Raw genomic sequence first — 21,900 nt, forward strand, 5'->3', positions numbered from 1 at the left:
TTTCCAGCACCAAGGCAAGCTCCAGGGAATGTGATGCTCTCCTCTGGCTCACAGGGATACCTGTATTCACATGTGCAAATATATACACAGAATCATATACACACACGAAATTAAAGATAAAAATAATCTTTTAAAATGTCATTTAATCAGGGAGGACTTTGCTATCATGGTACAAGGCACCTTTTCACAGAGGGAGCACGTTAGAATATATTTTATGTGTCATAAAAATCTGTTCTCTATTTTCAGAAGTGAAGAGCCTTTTTATTCATTTAGTCTACCAACAAAAATTTCACTAAATGCCTCTGCTAGGCACCAGACCCTGTGCTGTGTGCTATTCGTTTGGTACTAGGTAGGAAATAGATCTCTCCTTTAGTGGCAAACACTATTGGAAGCAAGGGCAGACACTAATTGTCTTAGTTTCTTTTCCTGTTGCTATGATCAGTACCATGACTAAAGAAGCTTAAGGAAGAAAAGATTTATTTGGTCAATAATTCTATGTTATAGTCTATCACTGCAGAGAAGTAAAAATGGAAGGAACTCAAAGCAGTTGGTCACATTGCATCTACAGACAAGAGCAATGAATTAATGCATGTATGCTAGTGCTCAGATCTTTTCTGTCTCTCATAGAATAAACAATTTACTACATAGGGAATGGTGCTACCCATGGTGGATGGATCTTCCGATCCCAATGTAATCAAGACAATTCCCTTCAGGGAAATCCTTTGTTCAGACTCCCTTCCCAGATATTTTAGAGCACATAAAGTTGACAATTAAAACTAACGATTGCACTAATTAAACTAGCTCACCTATTATTGTGAGGGTTAGTAAAGAAGAATATGAAAAGGTAGAAGTAAGAAATCATATAACAGGAGAATTTAACCCAGGAAGGGAACAAAGGCCAGAGAAGGTGTACTTTTTGCCTATGATCTGAAGAATGACTTGGTTCATCAGCCAGGATCCTCACAAACAAATACAGCACACCCAACAGAATATTTCAGATTAGTTAGATAATGTGGCTAATTCCCAAAGGTATGCAAGAGTTTAGGAAACTAACCAACAAGAGATGTGAAATACACTAGCAAAGGTGTCCTCAGCCTTGGCCTAAAGGTGAGTCCCTAGAAACCTGAGGGAATATTCATAGCTGGATAGTCTCACTATCTTCACTATCTTCAAAAGGGACAGACAGTTGCATTTATTCTGTTCATTCAATAAAGATTCTGTGAGTCTTTAAAATGCACCAGAATCACAAGGACACAGAAATGGTAGCCCAAGGAAGAGCTGTGACCTTTTCAGTAGAGGGAATCCAACCAGTCTGTGGAGTCTCTGCTAGGAGAAAGCCAGGAGAATAACCATCAGACCTTGCTGCCCTTATTTCTTCTGACCTCCTTTTGTCATTTTGTTTACATGATCCGAAACAAAGTCAGATGGCAAGGAAGCTCACTGGTACAGCCCATGGAAATAAGACTCCTGGGGGATAGCAGGGTAAAGGAGAGTGGACGGACAACCTAAGGATAAAACAGAAAAAAACCCTACAGAGTAGACGTTGGTATGAGTGAAATAAAAAGTGACTATAGGACAATACCACAAAGTTGGGGGCACACCAAGTGAAGAAGCAGCATACACTAAGTGTCCGTGACAGGAACTAGCATGTGATCTCCAGAGTGGGATTTCCTGTTATTGGTCTCTCACTGAAATTAGCCAAGTGAAATGACAACAGGAGAGCAGGGACAAGAATTTGGAAGATGGCTACTTCACTTCGTTAGAAAAGAGTTGTCATATTCAGACCATACTTAGAGAAGAAGAACAGAGTGCCCAGTTGTTAAGAACACGTATTGTTCATTCAGAGGACCTGGGTTTGAGTCCCACCACTGCATGGCAGCTCAGAACTGTCTGTAACTCCAATCCCAGGGTATCTGATTTCAGTGGGCACCAGGCAGATATGCAGTACATGGACATATGTGTAGGCAAAACATTTAAACATATAAGATAAAATTTAGTTTAATTAAATTTAAAATAAAAAGGGCAGAGCCCATGAAGGAAAAATGAATGGAAAGGGAGAAAAAGAATTTGTGAAGTGGCTTGAAGGTCAAGATACAAGGAAAGATGAGGTTTATAAGACAAGGAATGTTGAGTGGAACCAATCAAGATGAAGATCATAGATAAGGCAAGAGCACCCTAAGCTTATCAAGAGAATTCCAAACTCATCCTCTTCAGTGCTGACTTTTGAGATGAGGGTATTCATATAGTGAGTCGTGGCTGATGTAAAACATAGGCCTTTTCCAAAGATAACTTGACTGATGTTGGAATTGAGAGATTCCCATTTTGTCATCGCTCCCCCTTCATTTATTTAGTTGATAGGTATTTATTAATGGGTTTAATTAATAAATTAATTCATAAGTCTGGCCAGAGACTGAGACTTAAGTTTTATGACCCGTATTTAGGGAGAGCTTGGGCTTATCAGTATGTAAGTATGCAAGAAATGCTTGCAGTAGCCTGTGATGTGTGCATCCTATGCAGAGAGCTGAGTACCAAGGGCTTGAGAGCCTTGTTTTGACTGGTGACAGAGTCCAGAACGCATCCCTAAGCTACATCACAGAGAATGAGTTTCCCAGGTAGAAAACTAAGCAGAGGAATGTCACCCAAAGAAAAGAATTAATCATTGAATTCCAATTACTAAAAAGTAAACCATCCTCGTGTCTTAATCGCTTGTCATAATGAAATGTATTTCCGGTCCATTCCATCTCTAGTGCCTTCTGGGTAGCCAACTCAGAGGCACATATTCCTTTCATGAATAGGTGATCTCAGCATTGCTGCATAAGGAGCAAAAAGCACAGATGCTCCGAACTTGAAGGTTCCCTTTCTAGTTTCCTGGATTCTACAGATTAAACACACAGATCTCAAGATTTGATGGTAGAATACACATTTGAGTGGGAACATGCTGTATTTATCTTTCTGGCCTATGTTACTTCCCTATCAACTCATCTTAATTTGGAATGATCATAAATCAAAGATGCATTTGATATGCCTAACCTTTCAAATCATAGCACACTGAGGCAATGCCATGGTCCAAGATTACCCATCCTGGATGCTCAATGGTTCATGGCTTTACCCATGGTCCAGGATTACCCATCACTAGTGTAGAGACTGTACAGACTTCAGAACTGGTAGGAGCATTCCTATTTAAAGTGTATCCTCCCCACATCTCTATAAATTGAGGAATTCTTCAATAGACCCATCATAAACTAGAGACTGCTTGTCTTGGAAGCATATGCTGGACCCTTTGCCTGAAGTGACTCATCACATACCCAAATATACTCTTGGCAGAAGTGGCCCTGTGCATGTACAGGCACAGGAGTGTGGCAATGTTGTCCTGGTGAAGCTGCTGCTTCTGAACAACTCTACAGTAAGAGAACATGAACATTTAGTTGGCTGCCACTGACTCAGGGAACTGCACAAGATATAACCAGAATCTGGAAAAGGGATGGCATTCCTGAGAAATGGGAAGTGAAGCGAACCTGGAAGAGGCTAAAGAGATTGGTTGCTTAGTATAGCAGAAATAGCCCCAAGTAGGCTCTTACTCTTCCCCAGGCATGAGGCCCTCAGATGCATACATGAGATGTAATATGATTGGAAAGGGCACCTCTTCTGCCCTTTTCTCTCATCCTTTGCCACACAAAAAGAGAACCACTTGAGGAGATGACTCAGAAGTTAAGAGAGCTTGCTGCTCTGGCAGAGTTCCTAAGTCCTATACCCAGCACCCACATTGATGATACACAACTGGCTGTAACTCCAGCTGCAGGGCATATGGTGTTTTGGCCTCCACGGTCACCTGTAGGCATGTACACACACACACACACACACACACACACACACACACACACACACTAATGAGTAAAAGTAAATCTTAAAATAGAATCATGGCAGTGTGAAAAACTAGTCACCTCACACTTACCAAATTACATATTCAGAAAGATTCATTTTTGTTTTCCATAAGATGGGTACAAAGCTGTGTGCTGTCTATCCCAAGGAGACACAAAGATCAAGCACATGTACAGGGACATCCTTTGGAACGGTAAATTTCTCTGTAGATATGAAAAGATTTTCTTGTTTTTTGTTGCTTCTGCCTGAGGGGGGATATTTTTTCCCCACGGCATCAAAATATAATTTAACATCTGCCAATGTCCTCAAATATAACCAATTCTGTGAAATTGTACCAATGGTAGAATAACGAATGAGCTCAATATAATTTTCAGTGAGAACAAAGAGATATAATTAGAGGACACTCAGTGGTTTCCTGAGGTGCTATGAGGGAAAGTGTAATGGAATTATCTGTGTTACTGTTCTCTCTTCTGCACTCTTGCAAATCCCATCTGGAAAGTGCCAGGTGGAAGGTTCCCAGACAATCTAGATACTTCCTTTTCATGTTACCTTTTTACCATGGATTTTCTGCTTGCCTCCCTCCCCCACACACAGTTTCCCAAGTTGCACGGCTTAGGTACAGAAGGCAACACAATCTGCGTTCACTCCTCCCCCCACCCCACACTTCCTTGTCACATAACGAAAATTTTGATTATTGTCTTTTAAAATACATACACAAGCAGGAAGCTGGAGGGATTATCTGGATCATGCTAGCAAATGATCAGATTAGTTTCCAAAGCTTATGCTCCCTTTTGAAACAGCCATAGAGCTAAAGGTGTTTTGACTCTACTTATTGAGAAAATTGCCTCAGTCTGTGTGATGGCTTCTATTGATTGACAACTTGACAGGATCTAGAATCATTTTGGAGACAGATCGCTGGGTGGGTCTGTGAGGAATTTTCTTGAGTAGATTGATTGATATGCAATGACTCTTAAGTGTGAATAATACCATTTCATCACTTGTGGGGGAGGGGCTAGGGAAGGGACAGACACACATCAGAGCAAGCTGAACACACATCTGCTTCCTGACTGCAGATGTGCCATTACCACCTGTCTCCTGTGCCTACTGTGATGACTTCCCCGTTGACTGGGAGCCAAAACAAAGGTTTCTTTCCTTGAGTGGCCTTTGTCAAGCTTTTTTTTTTCCACAGCAACAAGAGAGGTAACAAACAGGATTTATCATTTTTTTGTGTGTTTCCTAGTAAAATGTCATCAGAGGCTATTAATGTGCCATCCTACCAAATGGATCAATTTGGCCAAAGCTTTGTCACTCCCTTATTTCTTTCCATTTTTCTCTCCATGTCCTTGTTTCCATCTCTATTCCTAAAGCTGGATAGTTCTTTGCTTTAATCTAGATGACCAAGAAAATTAGAAAAGACTGTTCTAAGTTGTGCTTTCTAACACTCCTGTAAATTAGAGGAGGATCCAACTGCAGGGGAGGGTTTCAAGGGCCTCTGGCACCAGAGCATCATCCACCGTCACCATGTACAGTTGCCATTCTTTCTTGAGAACTTAGACTCTAAGGGGAGTTGAAGGAAAGTCTACAGAGCCCTGTAATTGTGGTGCTTCTCTCTTTGGAAATGGACTTTTCTCTCTACCTAAGTGGCCTCTACTTCCTAAATTATGAGAGCCACGCCCACTCTCACAATAGATCATGCCAAGCGAAGACGGCACCATGCCTGGGAAGAAGCAGCGAGATGAGAACACTGGTATTTCTGCAAGTATAGACAGCCTGACAGCCAAATTTGGAGTCTGAGTGACATTTCAAATTGGTAATGCTCCTAATTACTCAAGCCCTAGGAAACCATATGGAATGTAGCCACCACTCTAGAATTAATACAAGTAAGCACTGTGAACCCATTAGTGACAGCATGTTCTCCTGGAGTAATGGCACCGTGTCTGTGTCAGCACAGTGTGATATAGCAGTTAGTGTGTGTGTGTGTGTGTGTGTGTCTGCAAATGCACACACATGTGCGTGCCGAGTTAAATGTCTGATTCAAAGCTAACACCCAAAGAGATGAAGAATGAAAGTCACCAAAGAAGCAAAAGTAAAATGATTTGGAATTTCAGTGAACAAACCATATTCTAATCTTTAGCTTCAGCAGCACTGGAGAGGAGAAATCCATGGTCCACACTTAATCTCACCAGCGTGCTCCATGAGCTGTGCCTATCACCCACCAAGTAAGCCATAGATCAACTAGATTTGCTTTCTTCACCCAACATAACTGAAAGGCCATCTTTGTTTATTTAATGTTCATTTTAAATCTTGTTTCTTGTTCAAAATTGCAGCTGTTGGTTATATATTGTATATGTTGTCTCGTGTCTCCTTGCCTGGCATGTCTCAAGGTGATGGTCTCCCACACTGTTGGAAGGCTCTGATGGCTTTCACTGTAAAATGCTTCCCATGAAAACTCTTGCAACAGCAGACATTTGCTGGTGTTTCTTGGGCATGGGCCTTGGAATGAAACTGTAAACTATTAGGCCATGCAGGTCATTCAGCTCTGCTATATAACGCCAACTTTGTTTCTCTTAAAACACAAAGCACATCCTGTCCCATACTACTTGGCCAAGGCAGACGCCAGAGGGAAGTCATGCTCTGTCCTAATTTTTAAATTAAATTATGTGCACGTATATTCCATTTTACTCGGTAACAAGATGTGGGACTATCACTGCTTTTCACCTTTGTCAGATTTCAGTGCTGAGAAAATTAGTCATTTCTACCAACGTGGTACTTAGGACTCACTGCTTAAGGTTTGAATTTTCATTTCCACTTCGTGATGATTCTGCTTCCTGGCTCCTGTGCTCTTATCTTCTGCAAAGGCCTTACTCATGGATTTTGGCAATTTTTCATGTGAATTGGTTCAAATTCATCTGTGGGAATGAGTTTTATATAGTCTCTGGGTTAACCTTCATGAGGTCTAACCTCTTTGGCAAATGTCTTCTCCCGCTTTGTACTTGTCATCCACTCCTTCCGGGTGGCCTTCTAAGAGACATAAACCTGTGCAGCAGGGCCTCATGCACGAAAGCCCCCTTGGCTTGGGTTGTTAGATGTTTCCTTAAGGGCGAGGAGTGGAGATCTCAGGTGTGGCTCCCTTTTCCAGTCTTCCTTCAGTTGTGGCCTTCAGTGCTGTTGCTGGGTAGAGTAGGAGAGATAATAAGGATTAATATCTATTCCTAACTTGAAATTTCCATCCTAATGTGGAATTGAGCTCATGCATTTACTGTCCGTAGTAGCTCCTCCCCAGAGCACCGTGTAAATAATTTAGGCACTTTCTGTTTTTCATACAGCTTGTTTTCTCATTTAAAGTATGGTGAGGATAGTAAAGTTGTCTTTAAACTTTAAAAATTCAGCATCCTTGTTTATAGCTTTTTAAGGAAAAGGAAGGAAGGAAGACGGAAAGAAAGAAAGAAAGAAAGAAAGAGAGAGAGAGAGAGAGAGAGAGAGAGAGAGAGAGAGAGAGAGAGAAAGAAAGAAAGAAAGAAAGAAAGAAAGAAAGAAAGAAAGAAAGAAAGAAAGAAAGAAAGAAAGAGTTAGCTGAAGATAGTTTTGCATTCCCAGTCTATAACCTGGTCTCCAGCTATACCACAGATTCGCAGGAATCACCAGCACTTCCCACGGACCCCTCTAGATCCCTCAGTGTCATCAACTTCTGCAAGCAAATTCTCATTTTACTTAAGCACAGAGCAGTCCGGACCCTCTCTCAGGTGAGCCTCCTCATGACTGTTTTTCACTCCGTGTGGCTGCTACTTGATGTTAAGAGCCTCTGGCAAGAAGCTATTTCAGAAAGGGGAAAAAAATTTAAAACCTTTTGTTTAGAAATAGTTTCAACTTCCAGATAAGCTTCAAAACCAAAACCAACTTACCGATGACTCCAACTTCTTTAGTTGTTTCGCCTATTTGTCTTTACCCCATTGTCTCTTTTTGTTCTCTCTTACCATAACAGCACACACATAAAGATTTGCATAGAGCCATATAAGCATTAATATATTCATATACAACATAATGCACATTTATGTTTATATACACAGACATCATAGCCTTCATCTAAATAGTTTAGTGTGATTGTTTTTTCTTAAGAGCAAGGCTCTTCTTTTGTATAAACTAAAGAAGAATTACATTTAAAAGCAAAAGGGAAGCTGTCCAGTTATGTGTGTACTGACACTTTCAGTGTTGTGCTCCAGTGTTAGTGGAGACCCCAGCATAAACTGGGAGGCTGATGCCCCGAGTGTTGAGGTGAGAAGGAACTACGCCTAATTGCCTCTTCCTTACATAATTCCAGGGAGACTTGGTTTTTATAGCCCTGAAACTGATATTCAGGGGAAGGGAGTGGGAGTGGTCAAGATGCAAAGCCAGAGAGACAAGGGAGAGGGGGAGGGAGGAGGAGGGAGGGAGAGGGAGGGAGCATGCTAATGTTCTACAGCACATCGGGTAGGTTAGGGATGATAAAAATTCATTGCATGTTTCAAAAGAGGTAGTAGAAAAGATGTTGAGTGTTCCTGACATAAAGAAATGACACATTTGACATGATGGATGAACTAGCTACTCAGATATAACCATTGTGCAGTATCCCCATGCACTGAAATCGCTCACTACCTTCCATGCATGTGCATGTTTGTGTGTCGACTTAGAAACGCAGTTAAAATTTAATACACTTATCAAAGAAAATTAAAAAAAAAACAACCCAAGTCATATTCTATTAAACCCCAAAACAACATGGCTTGCAGAGGCCCCTAGTGTTATGAAATGTTTTTTTTTTCCGGTGTACAGTTGGGGTGAGCTGGAGACAAGGACAGCTTTCAGGATGCTGTCAAGACTGTAGGGAGTCCATGAAACCCTTGATAGTCAGTTCTCTCCCCCAGGCTTTCTCTGCATGTGGTCTAAACACGGGCTGGTTAAAAATGTATTCTGGGCTAAGGATGCCTAGAATCTCCTCAAAGCAGGTGGTTTAAAGGGGCTGAGGCTTCCCGCTGTGTGGGTCAGAGCTGTTCCCCGAGGGCTGGGTCCCTTTGCCCTGTGAGGATGAGCGGTACCAGTTCGTGGTTTCTCCTCCTTCTCCCAACTCTTGGCTGCATGGTTTGTGGGTGGCAAAATGTGATTGTGAACAGCACAAAAATGATTCTGCCTCTAAGAATAGGCTGATGCAGGAGCCCAGCACACAGCGCGTGGCGCTCCTTCCGACCTTTTCATTATTTGGTAATTGAACCGGCAGACATTTAATTCTTTCCTCTGGAGTCTTCATTAAAGTGCTCAGAAAAGATAAAATTGCAACAAGAAAGAAAAATGTACAAATTTAACTACCATTGCTCATGCCTGGACTCTTCCTCACATACCAGGCTTCCGGGTTTTAAGTAAACAGAATATTTTCAAATTGCATGAAATTCAATTTCAGCTGCAATTACTGGCTTGGACTGATTCTGTAAGGATTGGTACTCAGGAGGCAGTGATGTGGATGACTGCTGTTGAGGGCACATGTGTAGAACTGAGCCGAGTTTGGGGTGCCCATGAACTGAGGTATACCTACACATTCTCCCTTTGGATCCCATGTGACATTTCTGGGTGAGGAAAAGAGATTCTCTTAATCAAGGGACAAGCCAGCACTAAAGGCTTGAAAACTTTGAACCTGCCCACTTCATTGGCAAATATTTTTTGCTATTTTTTTTTAATCTTCCCCCATCTTCCTCCTTCCTTTTCTTCGGTATGAAACATGAAACTAAACTTTCCAGAGATTATGAGCCAAATGCAAAAGAAAAGGCATGAATCAAATGTATATACAAATGTAGTCAATGAAGGGGCTATTGTTTCATTCAAAACTGGACTCAGATATGTGTCATATTTCTGTCTGAAGAGCAACACCATGAAGGTCTAGCAGGATAACAATGAACACCTCTCAGGATGACACCTTTGACAATACTACACACTGTTACCAACTTGTAGCAAAGTTCTTGGCCATTTAGACAACATTAATGATTATTATTGATCCCCTTAATAACTAGACTATAAACACAAATTTCTTATGTATACCTCCTTTGGACGATTGTAAAGAAATCAGACCAAGGATTCCTGGAAGCCTGGAATGATGGGAGTAAAAGCAAGAAAAGCTAGAAGCACTGTGGCATCCTTCCTCTATAGACCTGCTTAATTCATCTTCATGGGAAGTTTCTTGTTCAGTATGTTAGCCACTGGATGAATGTGACTAAGCTTAAATATAAGTGAATAATAAACATCCAATTTCCTAGTCACTTAGGAATATCTACCTTTTAGTAAGCACAAGGAGCTAATGGCTGTCACATTGCATAGCACAGGTATGGAGAGACATCTTTCCCGTCTTCATGGAAGTTCTGTTGGGCTGCACTGATAGAGAGATTGATATGGCCCAAATGTACCTATCTGGCACATAATAGCCAAGGGCGGTGGCTGCCAGTACAATGGCTTAGTTTTAGTGAGGCGACACTTTTCAGTCCCTCTTGCTGTACACATTGTTTAGTCTTCCCCTTTAATTGTATTTATTGGTGGTGTAGTTACTTTTCTATTGCTGTGATAAGACACCATGATTAAGGCAATCTACAAAAGAAATCATTTAGCTAGGGTTTCCTAGGGTTAGAGTCTAGGATATCAGGGCAAAGGCATAATGGAAGGAACAGCTAAGAACTGACCTCTTAATTTGCAAATTTTTGGAGGCAGAACAGGGAGGGGAAGGAAGATAGAGAGAGACTAGGAATAACATGAATCTCTAGAAACCTCAAAGCCTTCTGCCAGTGACATACTTTCTCCAACAGGGCCATACCTCCTAATCCTTCTCAAATAGTTATACCAACTGGGGGCCAAGTAGTCAATCATATGAACCTATGTGGGTCATTCTCATGCAGACTGCCACAGTTTGGAAGTGGAATCTGTTATTGAGCAAGTTTCCTAGGAAACAGATGATAGTATAGATTTGTTTGCAGGGAGTTTAGTAGGGAGAGCTTTCTGCTCTCTCCTATGGATGTGATGTCATATTCAGGCGGGCTTAGGAAGACGGAAGAGTTAAACTTCCATAGAGTTGTACTAAAGGGCTTAGTGCAACAGGGAGTATTGAAGATGGGCTAGCGCTGATATAAGAGTTGAACTGTCTAGAAGCTTTCTAGTATACACTTATGATTTTGTCTTCATAAGGTGGTCCTCTAAGAATGAAGACAATTCCTGCCTGGAGAATGGCTCCGCTGTGAACCATCATCCCTCTTTATCCTCAGCTGTGGAACAATGAGTGCCTCCATCCTTTTAGAAAGGCCTGTGTGGTCCACCACAGTATATGCTGTAAGACCAAGATCCAGAAAAGGAAGGTGATGGTAGATACTCAGGATATCAAATCAAAAGATGGGAGTCCACACGATGGACAAATGGATGATGCTATAGCCTTAGCAGAAGTTCCAGGATAATTCAGGTCATTTTCTCATGAGTCAAAGCTTTTAGAAACTGGGTATGGTTATCTGGCTAGGTGTGTTCTGTGTGTTCTGTGTCCCATGAAAACATATGGCACATCAAAGATGCGTTCCTTCTTTCTCCCAGTGTCTAATGCAGTTGGTTGACAAAGAAGTAGAGTTCCCAATCCAGAAAAGTGAGTGGCGAATGCACACGTATGTGCAGTTAGTTGCATGATTGAGCTGGGATTTCTATGCCAGTTGAGAGGAATTCCTTTATGCCAGACTGGGTAGGAGAAAACTTAGAGAAAGAAAGCGACCGGAATTGGTTGCTGAAGGATCAGAACTGGTAGGCTTTTACTGTATCTTCTCACATCCTACTCTCACCCAAAAAGATTTTTAAATCCCCTTAGGATTCCTCATCTTAAATATGTTGATTGTCTTCTCATATATGCTTTAAAAGCCAATTATTAGAAAGTCACTTCTAATTTTTAATCCTGAATACTAAAAATGCACACCCCCTGAGATTTTCCTACATGAATCTCTCCTGACTTCACCTCTTCGGTTTCAGGTTTTTTTTCTCCAGTAACTTTAGTGTCTCCAGTTGCTAGCTTCTATTTCTTCCTCGCTCTCCCACGGACTCCAAATGCATGAGTCACAGAATTCTGTCCAGCCTGTCAACACTTCTCATCCTTGCACTGACAACAGAGTTAAAGGGTGGCAATAAGGAACCTGTTAAGGAAACAATACTAAGCATTTGCATAGCTGAAGTTTTATGGTTTAGAAGACTAGACTTAGAAAGATCCTAGAGCAGACCAGGACCACATTACAGAACCTCAGTGTTGGATCAGGAAGCTAGAATATCACCGGAGAGGAGACTATATGGGGTGTTATAGCCCTGAACCTACTCTCTTATGACCATACAGCCTGGAAGAGTACTGGTTTCTTGTTGCTGCTATTATTTAAAAAAAATCCATAGAAATTATTAGGGGTTTAGAACGATACAGACATATTACTTTATAGGCTAGGGGTCACAAATCTAAAACAGGTCTTGCAAGGCTAAAATGAAGTGTTGTATGTTCTTCATCAAGTCTTTGGGGGTGAATCCTTTCCATGGCTTCTGCTTTAGTTATTACATCTCCTTTCTTGTCTCGGACTCTCCGCCTTTCTCTAAGGACTCTTGTGGTCACAATGGATCAGCATTGTGACTGTGAACCCATGTGGACTACATAATCCAGTGTATTTACCCATTTCAAGATCTTTAACATATTATATCTGATAGCCCCCTCATTATATAAGCCACCATGTAGAAACGTTCAGTGGTTTAGATTGAGGACATCTTTCAAAAGTCAATATTCTGCCTTCCACTTGAGATACCTAGCCTTTGTCTTCACTGTCATCTGCACCGGTGAGATGGCCGATAACAGTCCCCCATAAGAATATTTCGAATTTGGTGAGAAGAAGCCACGTAAGTAGCCTCACAGCACCTAGTATTCCCCAGCTAGTGTTATTGCCATGGTGGCCAGCTTCAGTGACATTGGGGCTGAGCAATGCGGAGCAGGGCATCACCAAAATGACTTTTTAAAGATGCATTTGGAGAGTGGAGAAGAGAAGAGAGCTGGAGCAGCAACAAGCCCGCCTCCCTGCACCCCCACACTGGAGCCTTTGACATCTGGGAGGGTTTCTAAATCAACTCACTGGGCTTCTGTCTCAACATGTGCTTGATTAAAAAACTCAAGAGTCTGGAGACCAAGATCACCTTTTGAACTGAGATCTGGCTTCCCTAACTGATGCTAGGCCTTAGAGATATTAAGTTCCTGCATTCATGTGTTGGGACTGAACTGCCACTGTAGTGACTTGAGCAGCTCTGAGGGGTGAAGGCATGATTGCCAGACTAGAACCAGGGCTGAGAGACACTAGCTTAAGCCCTTCCAATATCCTCTTTCACTCCTCAGACACAGAGGACAGTGACTGTCCCTCCTGTACTTTCTATCACTCATGTGAAGTAAGGACACCAGCAGGATTCCATCCCCTAGCAATTGGCTCATACCAGAAACTTAGTGAAGGGCTTCTGTATCTGGAACTTCTCAGCCTCCATGACCGTAGGAGGTACATTTTTTATTTCTATAAATGTCCCAGACTCAGGCAGTTTGTTTTCGCAGCACAGACTAAGATAACTCCCTTACAGTGTGTGTCATCTTAATAGTAAAATCTTATTTCTTGTGGATATGTTTTTCAGGGTGCTTTGCTGCTTCTGAAATCTACTTACATTAGCTTCAGCCCTCTCTCTCAGCCTCTCTCTCTCTCTCACCATCTTCTTGGAGATTTCCCTCCACGTGTTACTCTGCTGCTAAAGTGCCCTATTTAAAGGGCAGTTTGATTCTGAACATTCGAGAAAGAGAAGCATTAGGGAAAATGCTTGGTTAACTGAAGCATTTTCTGAGCACAACAGCTACATATTTTAGCGCAGTTGTGATTAGACCCCACGTGTTCTTAGCAAGAGCCAGAGACAGTAGGGCACTCTGTCATTTCAATTTGCAAGATGAAGACTGGGCCACAGAGCTCTTGCCAGGCCTGAAACCAAAATGTGTGTGTGTGTGTGTGTGTGTGTGTGTGTGTGTTTGATTGCTCTCTGTTAATAGCTTCTTGGAACCCTTTGCCCTAGCACCCAAAGCGTGAAACTCCCCCAATTTACCTCCGAGAGGGTGGACATTCTAGGGTCTCACTGGGTAGGAGGCACCAGAAAAACAAGATCTGGGAGTTTAGCAGTACAAGGCTCCTCAAGTGCAAACCTCCGTTGGAAGAGCAAAATAGGCTTGTCAACAGGTTACTACTCTGCACAAAGAGAAGCAATCGCTCTGAACCTGACTTTCCCTAGAACTGATGACCCGCCTCTGCCCTGGGCTAATGCCTTGGCCTTGGTGAAGCCTCCAATTGGCGGTCAATCTTCCTCTTTGATCTCCTGGAGCCCAGGAAATGATCAGTGCCCTTGCACCTGGGTTACTTTTTAATGATCTGAAAGACGGCAAGGAGCCATCATTTCTTTTGTGCCGTTTCTCATTCAGCAACCTAATAGCTACCCAAAGAGAGATTTTCTTGAAAAGAAAAACCGCCTGCTCCTCTTGGGCGCCTCTGATTAAACTCTCACACTGCGCATATTACCGGGCATCGGACCTGCATGAGGCCGGCTGACTGCGGGGGAGTCTTGGTATCTGCACTCTGGCTTTCCTGTCAACAAGGCATGAAAAAACGGATGAGTGTACCGAAACTTCACTGGGAATAGAGAGGAGTGTAACCAAGAAGTCGCTGGGGCCCAAGGCTTCCTATGGCAATCCTAGAAGGGAAACCAAGTTTTTCTGTAGGTTACCCTGCTTGTACCCTGATCATGGGAAAACCAGCACCACCCTACATACCACAATGGCATGGAAATGATTGCCCATCTGCCCTGGCAGGCAGAGACAATCACTACTTATGGCAACCAAAGACAGAAGGAAGCAGAATAACTTTTCTCTCATTTCCATAGCTCTTAAAAGATGTCTGTAATGCAGAGCATTTAAAAAGGCAACTTTGTAGTTGTCACAGCACAGGCAGGCATTGATGGCAGGACTGTAGTCAGCCCAGTCATGTCTGAGCTGTGTAGCACAAGCGATGATTTAGGGCTATTCTGCTAACACACAGAAATTATCTATGTGGGAAATTTTAGGTATATGACCTATGTTCATACTCTATGGTTGTTAGAAACAGGCCAAAGTTAAAGTATGAGATGCTACCACATGCCCACAGCTAGCTAACACGTTTGAGACTGACAGTGAGAGAGCAGGCAGGCGCTCAGCCAGCATGCCTTCCCACTGCTGGTAGAAATGGAAAATGAAAAGATAGAACTCTCCGACAGCTTCTTAAAGTTCTGCATAAGCTTTCCCCAAGACCCACGAACTCTACAGTGTGCAGTAAAAGAAAGGGAAATATATACCCAGACGAGGATTCGTACCTGAGATCTGGGAAACAATCCAGATCGCCCTCAGCATATGAAACGATAAGCCACGGGGAATCTAGACACCAGAATGTCGGTAAGCCATGACAGTGAACTAACCACTCACATACACAACAGTACCGAGACGTCTTAGACCCACCACGCCGACAGACAAGGCCCTATGCCCGTGCTTCAGTCACTTTTCCATTGCTGTAATAGAACACCGTGACCAAGGCAACTTATGGAAGGAAGTGTTTATTTGGCCTTGAGGTTCCTGAGGTTTAGAGTCCAGGACGATGGAGTAGTAGAGGAGGCACAACAGCAAGCACGGGAAGCTGAAAACTCACACCTTGCACTGCAAGCACATATCAGAGAGAACAAACTGAACTGAACGTAGACATGATTTGAAGCTCCTCGGTGACATAATTCCTCCAGCAAGCTTGCCCCTCCTAACCTTCCCCAAGCCTGCAACCAAGCCTTCAAACGTCTCAGACTATGGGGGGGCATTTCTCATTTAAACCACCATAGTATGTTTTAATGTAAAGTTCTAAATCAAGCAGAACTATTGTCGTGTGAACAAAAGTTCAGTGGTTTCTTGATGTGGGGGATGGGCATATGGAGACAGCTGCAAACAAAATCACGAAGGGAAGGGAAGGGTGATAGATAGTTTCTATATTTTGGCTGCGGTGGCAACATGGATATATGTATTGACTAAGACACATCCAACTAAATGCTGAGACTTAGATTTCTTCACTGCATGCATTGATAACATGACTCAAAAACAAGAGTAAACTTTTAGTAGAATTGCCTGAAAGCATTTGTGCAACAATGTTAAAGAAGAAAGAAAGAAAGGCATGCGGGGTGGTGGTAGTGTACACTTTTTAATCCCAGCACTTGGGAGGCAGACACAGGTGGATCTCTGTGAGTTCCAAGCAAGCCTAGTCTACAAAGTGAGTTCCAGAACAGCCAAGGCTACAGAATAAAATCCTGTCTCACAAAAAAAAAAAGACAGAGGGGGGAGGAGAGGGAGAGAGGGAGATGGAGAGGGAAAGAAAGGAAGGAAGGAAAGAAGGAAGGAAGAAAGGAAGGAAGGAAGGAAGGAAGAAAGGAAGAAAGGAAGAAAGAAAGGAAGGATGAATAAAGGAAGGGAAGGAGAAATGAAAGAATGGAAAAGATGAAGGTGAAAGAAGCAATTTATTTCAGATCCGTGTTTTAAACTACTGACACACACAAAAACGCATGTTATTGTGCGATGTGAAACACTGATTTGATGTTTGCTGATGACCTACTTCAAAGATCTAGTGTGACAAGTTTCTCTTGACACCTGGCAATGACAGCTGCCGCAGCTAGAAGCAAACCTTACGCTATGTACATTCAAATGGAAGGAACCCAAAATGTGTTGAGCCAGACAAACCATGATACTCTGTCTGAAACCCAGCCATCATCACGCAACGTCCTTGAGACACAGCTGACGGTGTTGCTTCCCCTGAGACCAGTCAGCAGATCGCACAAACTAATCCTAAAGCCTTGCATCCTTTGCGTTTTATTTCCCCAGAAGCAGGCTTAATTTTTTTTTTTTTAATTCTTCTTTTGGAAGACTTTGGAACAAGCTAAAAAAAATTATGTTACCAAGTTTAAAAATTCTTGCAGATATGAGATTTTTTTAACATCATCTTCAGCAACAAAATCACATAATGAAATACCACAAAGACCCACTTTGAAAATGTTCTTTCCACGGCAAGACTCCCTGTTGAAAGATAGCTCTTCTCCTGTTCATTACTAAAAGTCATCATTATCTTAGAAGAGAAAAATTAAGTTTATTCTTTCTAAAATACCTCCTGAGTAGAACATCTCTGACAGCTACTTGTCATCACAGGAAATTTTAGCGAAATGTGGCTCTGCCTTGAACGAGAAAGTCCCAGGATTGATGTGTAAGTGAAGAAGCCCTTGTAAGTACTCCATGATGAAGAAACCCAGAAAGCCCCCAGTTGAACAGACTCTCAAGGACAAATCCATGCTATAAAGCAACCAGATACTATAAACGGTGTGCTACCACTTAAAGGTGTTCCTTTTTTGTTATTATAAAATACACATAACAAAAAATTTACCATCTTCTCCCTATGAAAGTACACAGTTCAGTGCTAAGTATATTCATATTATTGTATGACTGTCAGCACCACCCATCTCTAGAACTCTTTTCTTCTTGCAAAATGAAACTCCATACTCATTAAATAACAATTCCCTGTCTCTGATGGCCCACAGTCCATAGCAACCACCATTCTCCTTTGTGTCTCTATAATTTTCATTTCTCTAGGTGTCTCCTATAAATGAAATGCACAATATTTGGCTCCATGTGCATGCTTGCTTGCTTGCTTGCTTAATTGATTACACATAGCATGATATCTGTCTTAGTTGGGGTTTCACTGCTATGAACAGACACCACGACCAATGAAAGTTTTATAAAAGACAACATTTAATTGGGGCTAGCTTACAGGCTCAGAGGTTCAGTTCATTGTCATCAAGGCAGAAAATTGGCAGCATCCAAGCAGATATGGTGCAGGAGGATCTGAGAGTTCTACATCTTCATCTGAAGGCTACTAACAGAAGACTGACTTCCAGGAAACTAGGGTGTAGGTCTTAAGCCCACACCCACAGTGACACACCTACTCCAATAAGGCCACACCTCCTAATAGGGTCACTCCCTGGGCCAATCATATATGAACCATCACAATATCCTTAAGGTGCATTCATTTTTAAACAAGTGCCACAACTTCCTTATTAATATTCCATGTTTACCACAATCTGCTTATCCATGTGTCAAAGGACAGTTGTTGAGGTTTGGTCTTTTGCTATGTATTGTCATGATAAATACTGGCCCCCAAAGTCTCTTTGTCCCCACGGAATGAAGAGATCCTCACATACATCAAGTGATGATATGTAATCTTGATCCTTAATTTAAAAGTATTTGTTGAATAACAATGCCAGCGGCTTATAGCTGGGCAGAAGAGAGGTAGGTGGGGTTACGGTTCCTGGGGCTTGGGGTCTGAAGCAGGGCCACACCAGGAGAAGAGTGGAAAGAGAGGAGGATGCCATGGGATAAGGGATCATAATAGCTGGTCAGTTGGAGTAAGAGCAGCCCAACTGAAACACAGCCAATAATATCTCAGGGTTATTGACAGGGAAGTAGATACTAATAGCTTAGAAGGTAGATATATACCCAGTTCTAGTACTGATTAAGGCTTTATTATAGGTTGTGTGTCCTTTATCTGGGAACTGAATGATCAAGGCGGGGTAGAAACCCCTGATTGGTGATTAAATATTTACTACAACAGATACTTGAACTGTGTCTCAGACCATTTTGTGTTTTATTAAGGAAATACTTAAGACCAGTAATTTTTATATTACTTATTTATTAATAATTGTATACATGTATACAATATATCTTGATCATATTTAACCTTACTTCCTCTTCTCTTTGCTCTGGATGCCCCTCCCAATATCCCCATCCACTTTCATTTTCAAAATGTTTTGTTATAAATCACTGAACCCATTCAGTGGTGCTATGTACTCATAGAGCTATCCATTGATAATTGGGCAACCTACTGTGTTTTCTTTCTTGAGAGGCTATCAACTGCCAATGGCTCCTCAGCTACTAGTGGGACTCCTCGAACCATGTTGTGATGTTGACTCATTTGATCTTTGTAACTCTTGTGCAGGTAACCCCAATATCCGTGAGCTCATGAGTGCAAGAGACGTCTGGAAGACAGCACTTCATAGCTCTTTTCCATCCATTGATTTCCACATTCTTTCTGCCTTTCATCTGTGATGTTTCCTGAACCTTGCTTGAGAGTTGGTATAGACATCTCCTTTAAGGTCGAGGGCTCACTCCATAGTCATTTCTTCTCAGCACTTTGACTAGGTACATATGAGTTTCTACCTTTAACTGCTACCCACTACAAAAAGAAATTTCACTGGCCAAGGTTAAGTGATGCTAATATATAGGTATCAATAGAAATATTTAGAAAGCAGCTTAACAATGTGTCCATTTAGTAAAATAACAGAACTAGGTCCCTCCCCGCCTCCCAGGACCTTCCCAGCCCTGGGTTTTAAATAGATTTACAGTATCAGGCCTTGAATTCAATCTGACGACAGTTGGTTATTCCCATAACAGCCATGCAATTACTGCACTGGTTGGTAAATCGTGCATAGCAAGTAGGTATTTTAATGTGAAAGGTTCAATGCTGGCAAAGCCATTGATTTATTTCTTCCCTTAGCAGTTTCCAATTTTTTTGTGACCATGAAAGCCAAGAGGGAGTTTCCTGGTCACTTCCAGATTGATTTCCCTAAGTCTTGCAACCAAATTGTGTGGTGTCTTCAGCAACAGGATCTTACCAGATAGTTATATTGGATCACCAAAAGCACTGGAAATGCCTTGTTTTTTAGGGGTGGGGGACCGCGGAGCATTTCCAGATAACTCATTGGAAGGTATTCCATGACTGGCACAATACTTTCATTTCGTTTTCCATGTCCCCTTGGAGAAGTGAAGTACTTCTCTTTAAATAACATTTTAATTACATATTTTATATTCCCTTACAAAGTAGTGAGTTTCCATAAGGACTTTTTCATAAACTATTAGTTTTAGCTAGCAGAGCTCCCTACCACTTCCTTATTGCTTCTTGTGGTTTAAATAAGAAAAGCCAAAATATTTGCATTTCCCTAATGACTAATGATGCTGAACAATACTTAAGGTGCTTCTTAGCCATTCGGAGTTCTTCAGGTGAAAATTCTTTGTTTAGCTCTGTACCCCATTTTTTAATAGGGTTATTTGGTTTTCTGGGGTCTAACTTCTTGAGTTCTTTGTATATATTGGATATTAGGCTCTGTTGGATTTAGGGTTGGTGAAGATCTTTCCCCAATTTGTTGGTTGCTGTTTTGTCCACTTGACAGTGTCCTTTGCCTTACAGAAACTTTGTAATTTTATGAGGTTACATATGTCAATTCTTGATCTTAGAGCATAAGCTATTGGTGTTCTGTTCAGGAACTTTGCCCCTGTGCCCATGTGCTCAATGCTCTTCCCCAGTTTATTTTCTATTAGCTTCAGAGTGTCTGCCTTTATGTGGAGGTCCTTGATTCACTTGGAGTTAAGCTTAGTACGAGGAGATGAAGATGGATCGATTCCCATTCTTCTGCATGCTGACCTCCAGTTGAGCCAGCCATTTGTTGAAAAGGCTATCTTTTTTTCTGCTGGATGTTTTCACCCCTTTGTCAAAGATCAAGTGACTATAGGTGTGTGGGTTCATTTCTGGGTTTTCAATCCTATTCCATTGATTTACCTGCCTTTCACTGTACCAATACCATGCAGTTTTTAACACTATTGCTCTGTAGTACTGCTTGAGGTCCAGGATACTGATTCCCCTGGAAGTTCTTTTACTGTTGAGAATAGTTTTAGCTATCCTGGGTTTTTTGTTATTCCAGATGAATTTGAGAATTGCTCTTTCTAACTCTCATGCCAGTCTAAATGGCTAAGATTAAAAACTCAGGAGACAGCAGGTGTTGGTGAGGATGTGGAGAAAGAGGAACACTCCTCCACTGCTGGTGGGAATGCAAGTTGGTACAACCATTCTGGAAATCAGTCTGGTGGGTTTTTTTTGTTGTTGTTGTTGTTTTTTCAGAAAACTGGGCATGACACTTCCGGAGGACCCTGCTATACTACTCCTGGGCATATAGCTAGAGCATTCCCCGGCATGCGATAAGGACACATGCTCCACTATGCTCATAGCCGCCTTATTTATAATAGCCAGAGGCTGGAAAGAACCCAGATGTCCCTCAATGGAAGAATGGATACAGAAAATGTGGTATATTTACACAATGGAATACTACTCAGCAATTAAAAAACAATGAATTCATGAAATTCTTAGGCAAATGGTTGGATCTGGAAAATATCATCCTAAGTGAGGTAACCCAATCACAAAAGGACACACATGGAATGTAGTCAGTCACTGATAAGTGGGTATTATCCCAGAAGCTCTGAATACCCAAGACACAATTCACACATCAAATGATTCTCAAGAAGAAGGAAAAAGAGGTCCTGGTCCTGGAAAGGCTTGATCTAGCATTGTAGGCGATACTAGAACAGATAAGTAGGAGGGGGTTGATTGGAGAATGGGTGGAGAGAAGAGGGCTTATAGGATTTATGGGAAGGGGGGAACCAGGAAAGGGAAAATCATTTGGAATGTAAACAAAGAATATAGAAAATAATAATAATAATAATAAAAAAGAAAAGCCACAATAAGTCTTAGTCACTAGGTAGTGACACCTAAGAATTAGAAGAATTAGGAGGTGTGGCCTTGTTGGAGGAAGTGTGTTCCTGGGGATGGGCTTTGAGGTTTCAAAAGAGACCCAGTGTTTCTCTTTCTCTGTTTGCTGCCCGTGGATCAGAATGTAAAGTTTCAGCGCCATGCATGCTTTTCAGCTTCCTGTATGATGATCATGGACGAACCTTCGAAAGCTGAATCAAGCTCTCAGTTAAATGCTTTCTTTTATAAAGTTGTTGTGGCCATGGTGTCTCTTCACAATAATAGAAAATAACTAAGACACCATTATTCCTGCAATTAA

Source organism: Apodemus sylvaticus, chromosome 1 (assembly GCF_947179515.1).
Source record: "Apodemus sylvaticus chromosome 1, mApoSyl1.1, whole genome shotgun sequence".
NCBI classification, from domain to species: Eukaryota; Metazoa; Chordata; class Mammalia; order Rodentia; family Muridae; genus Apodemus; species Apodemus sylvaticus.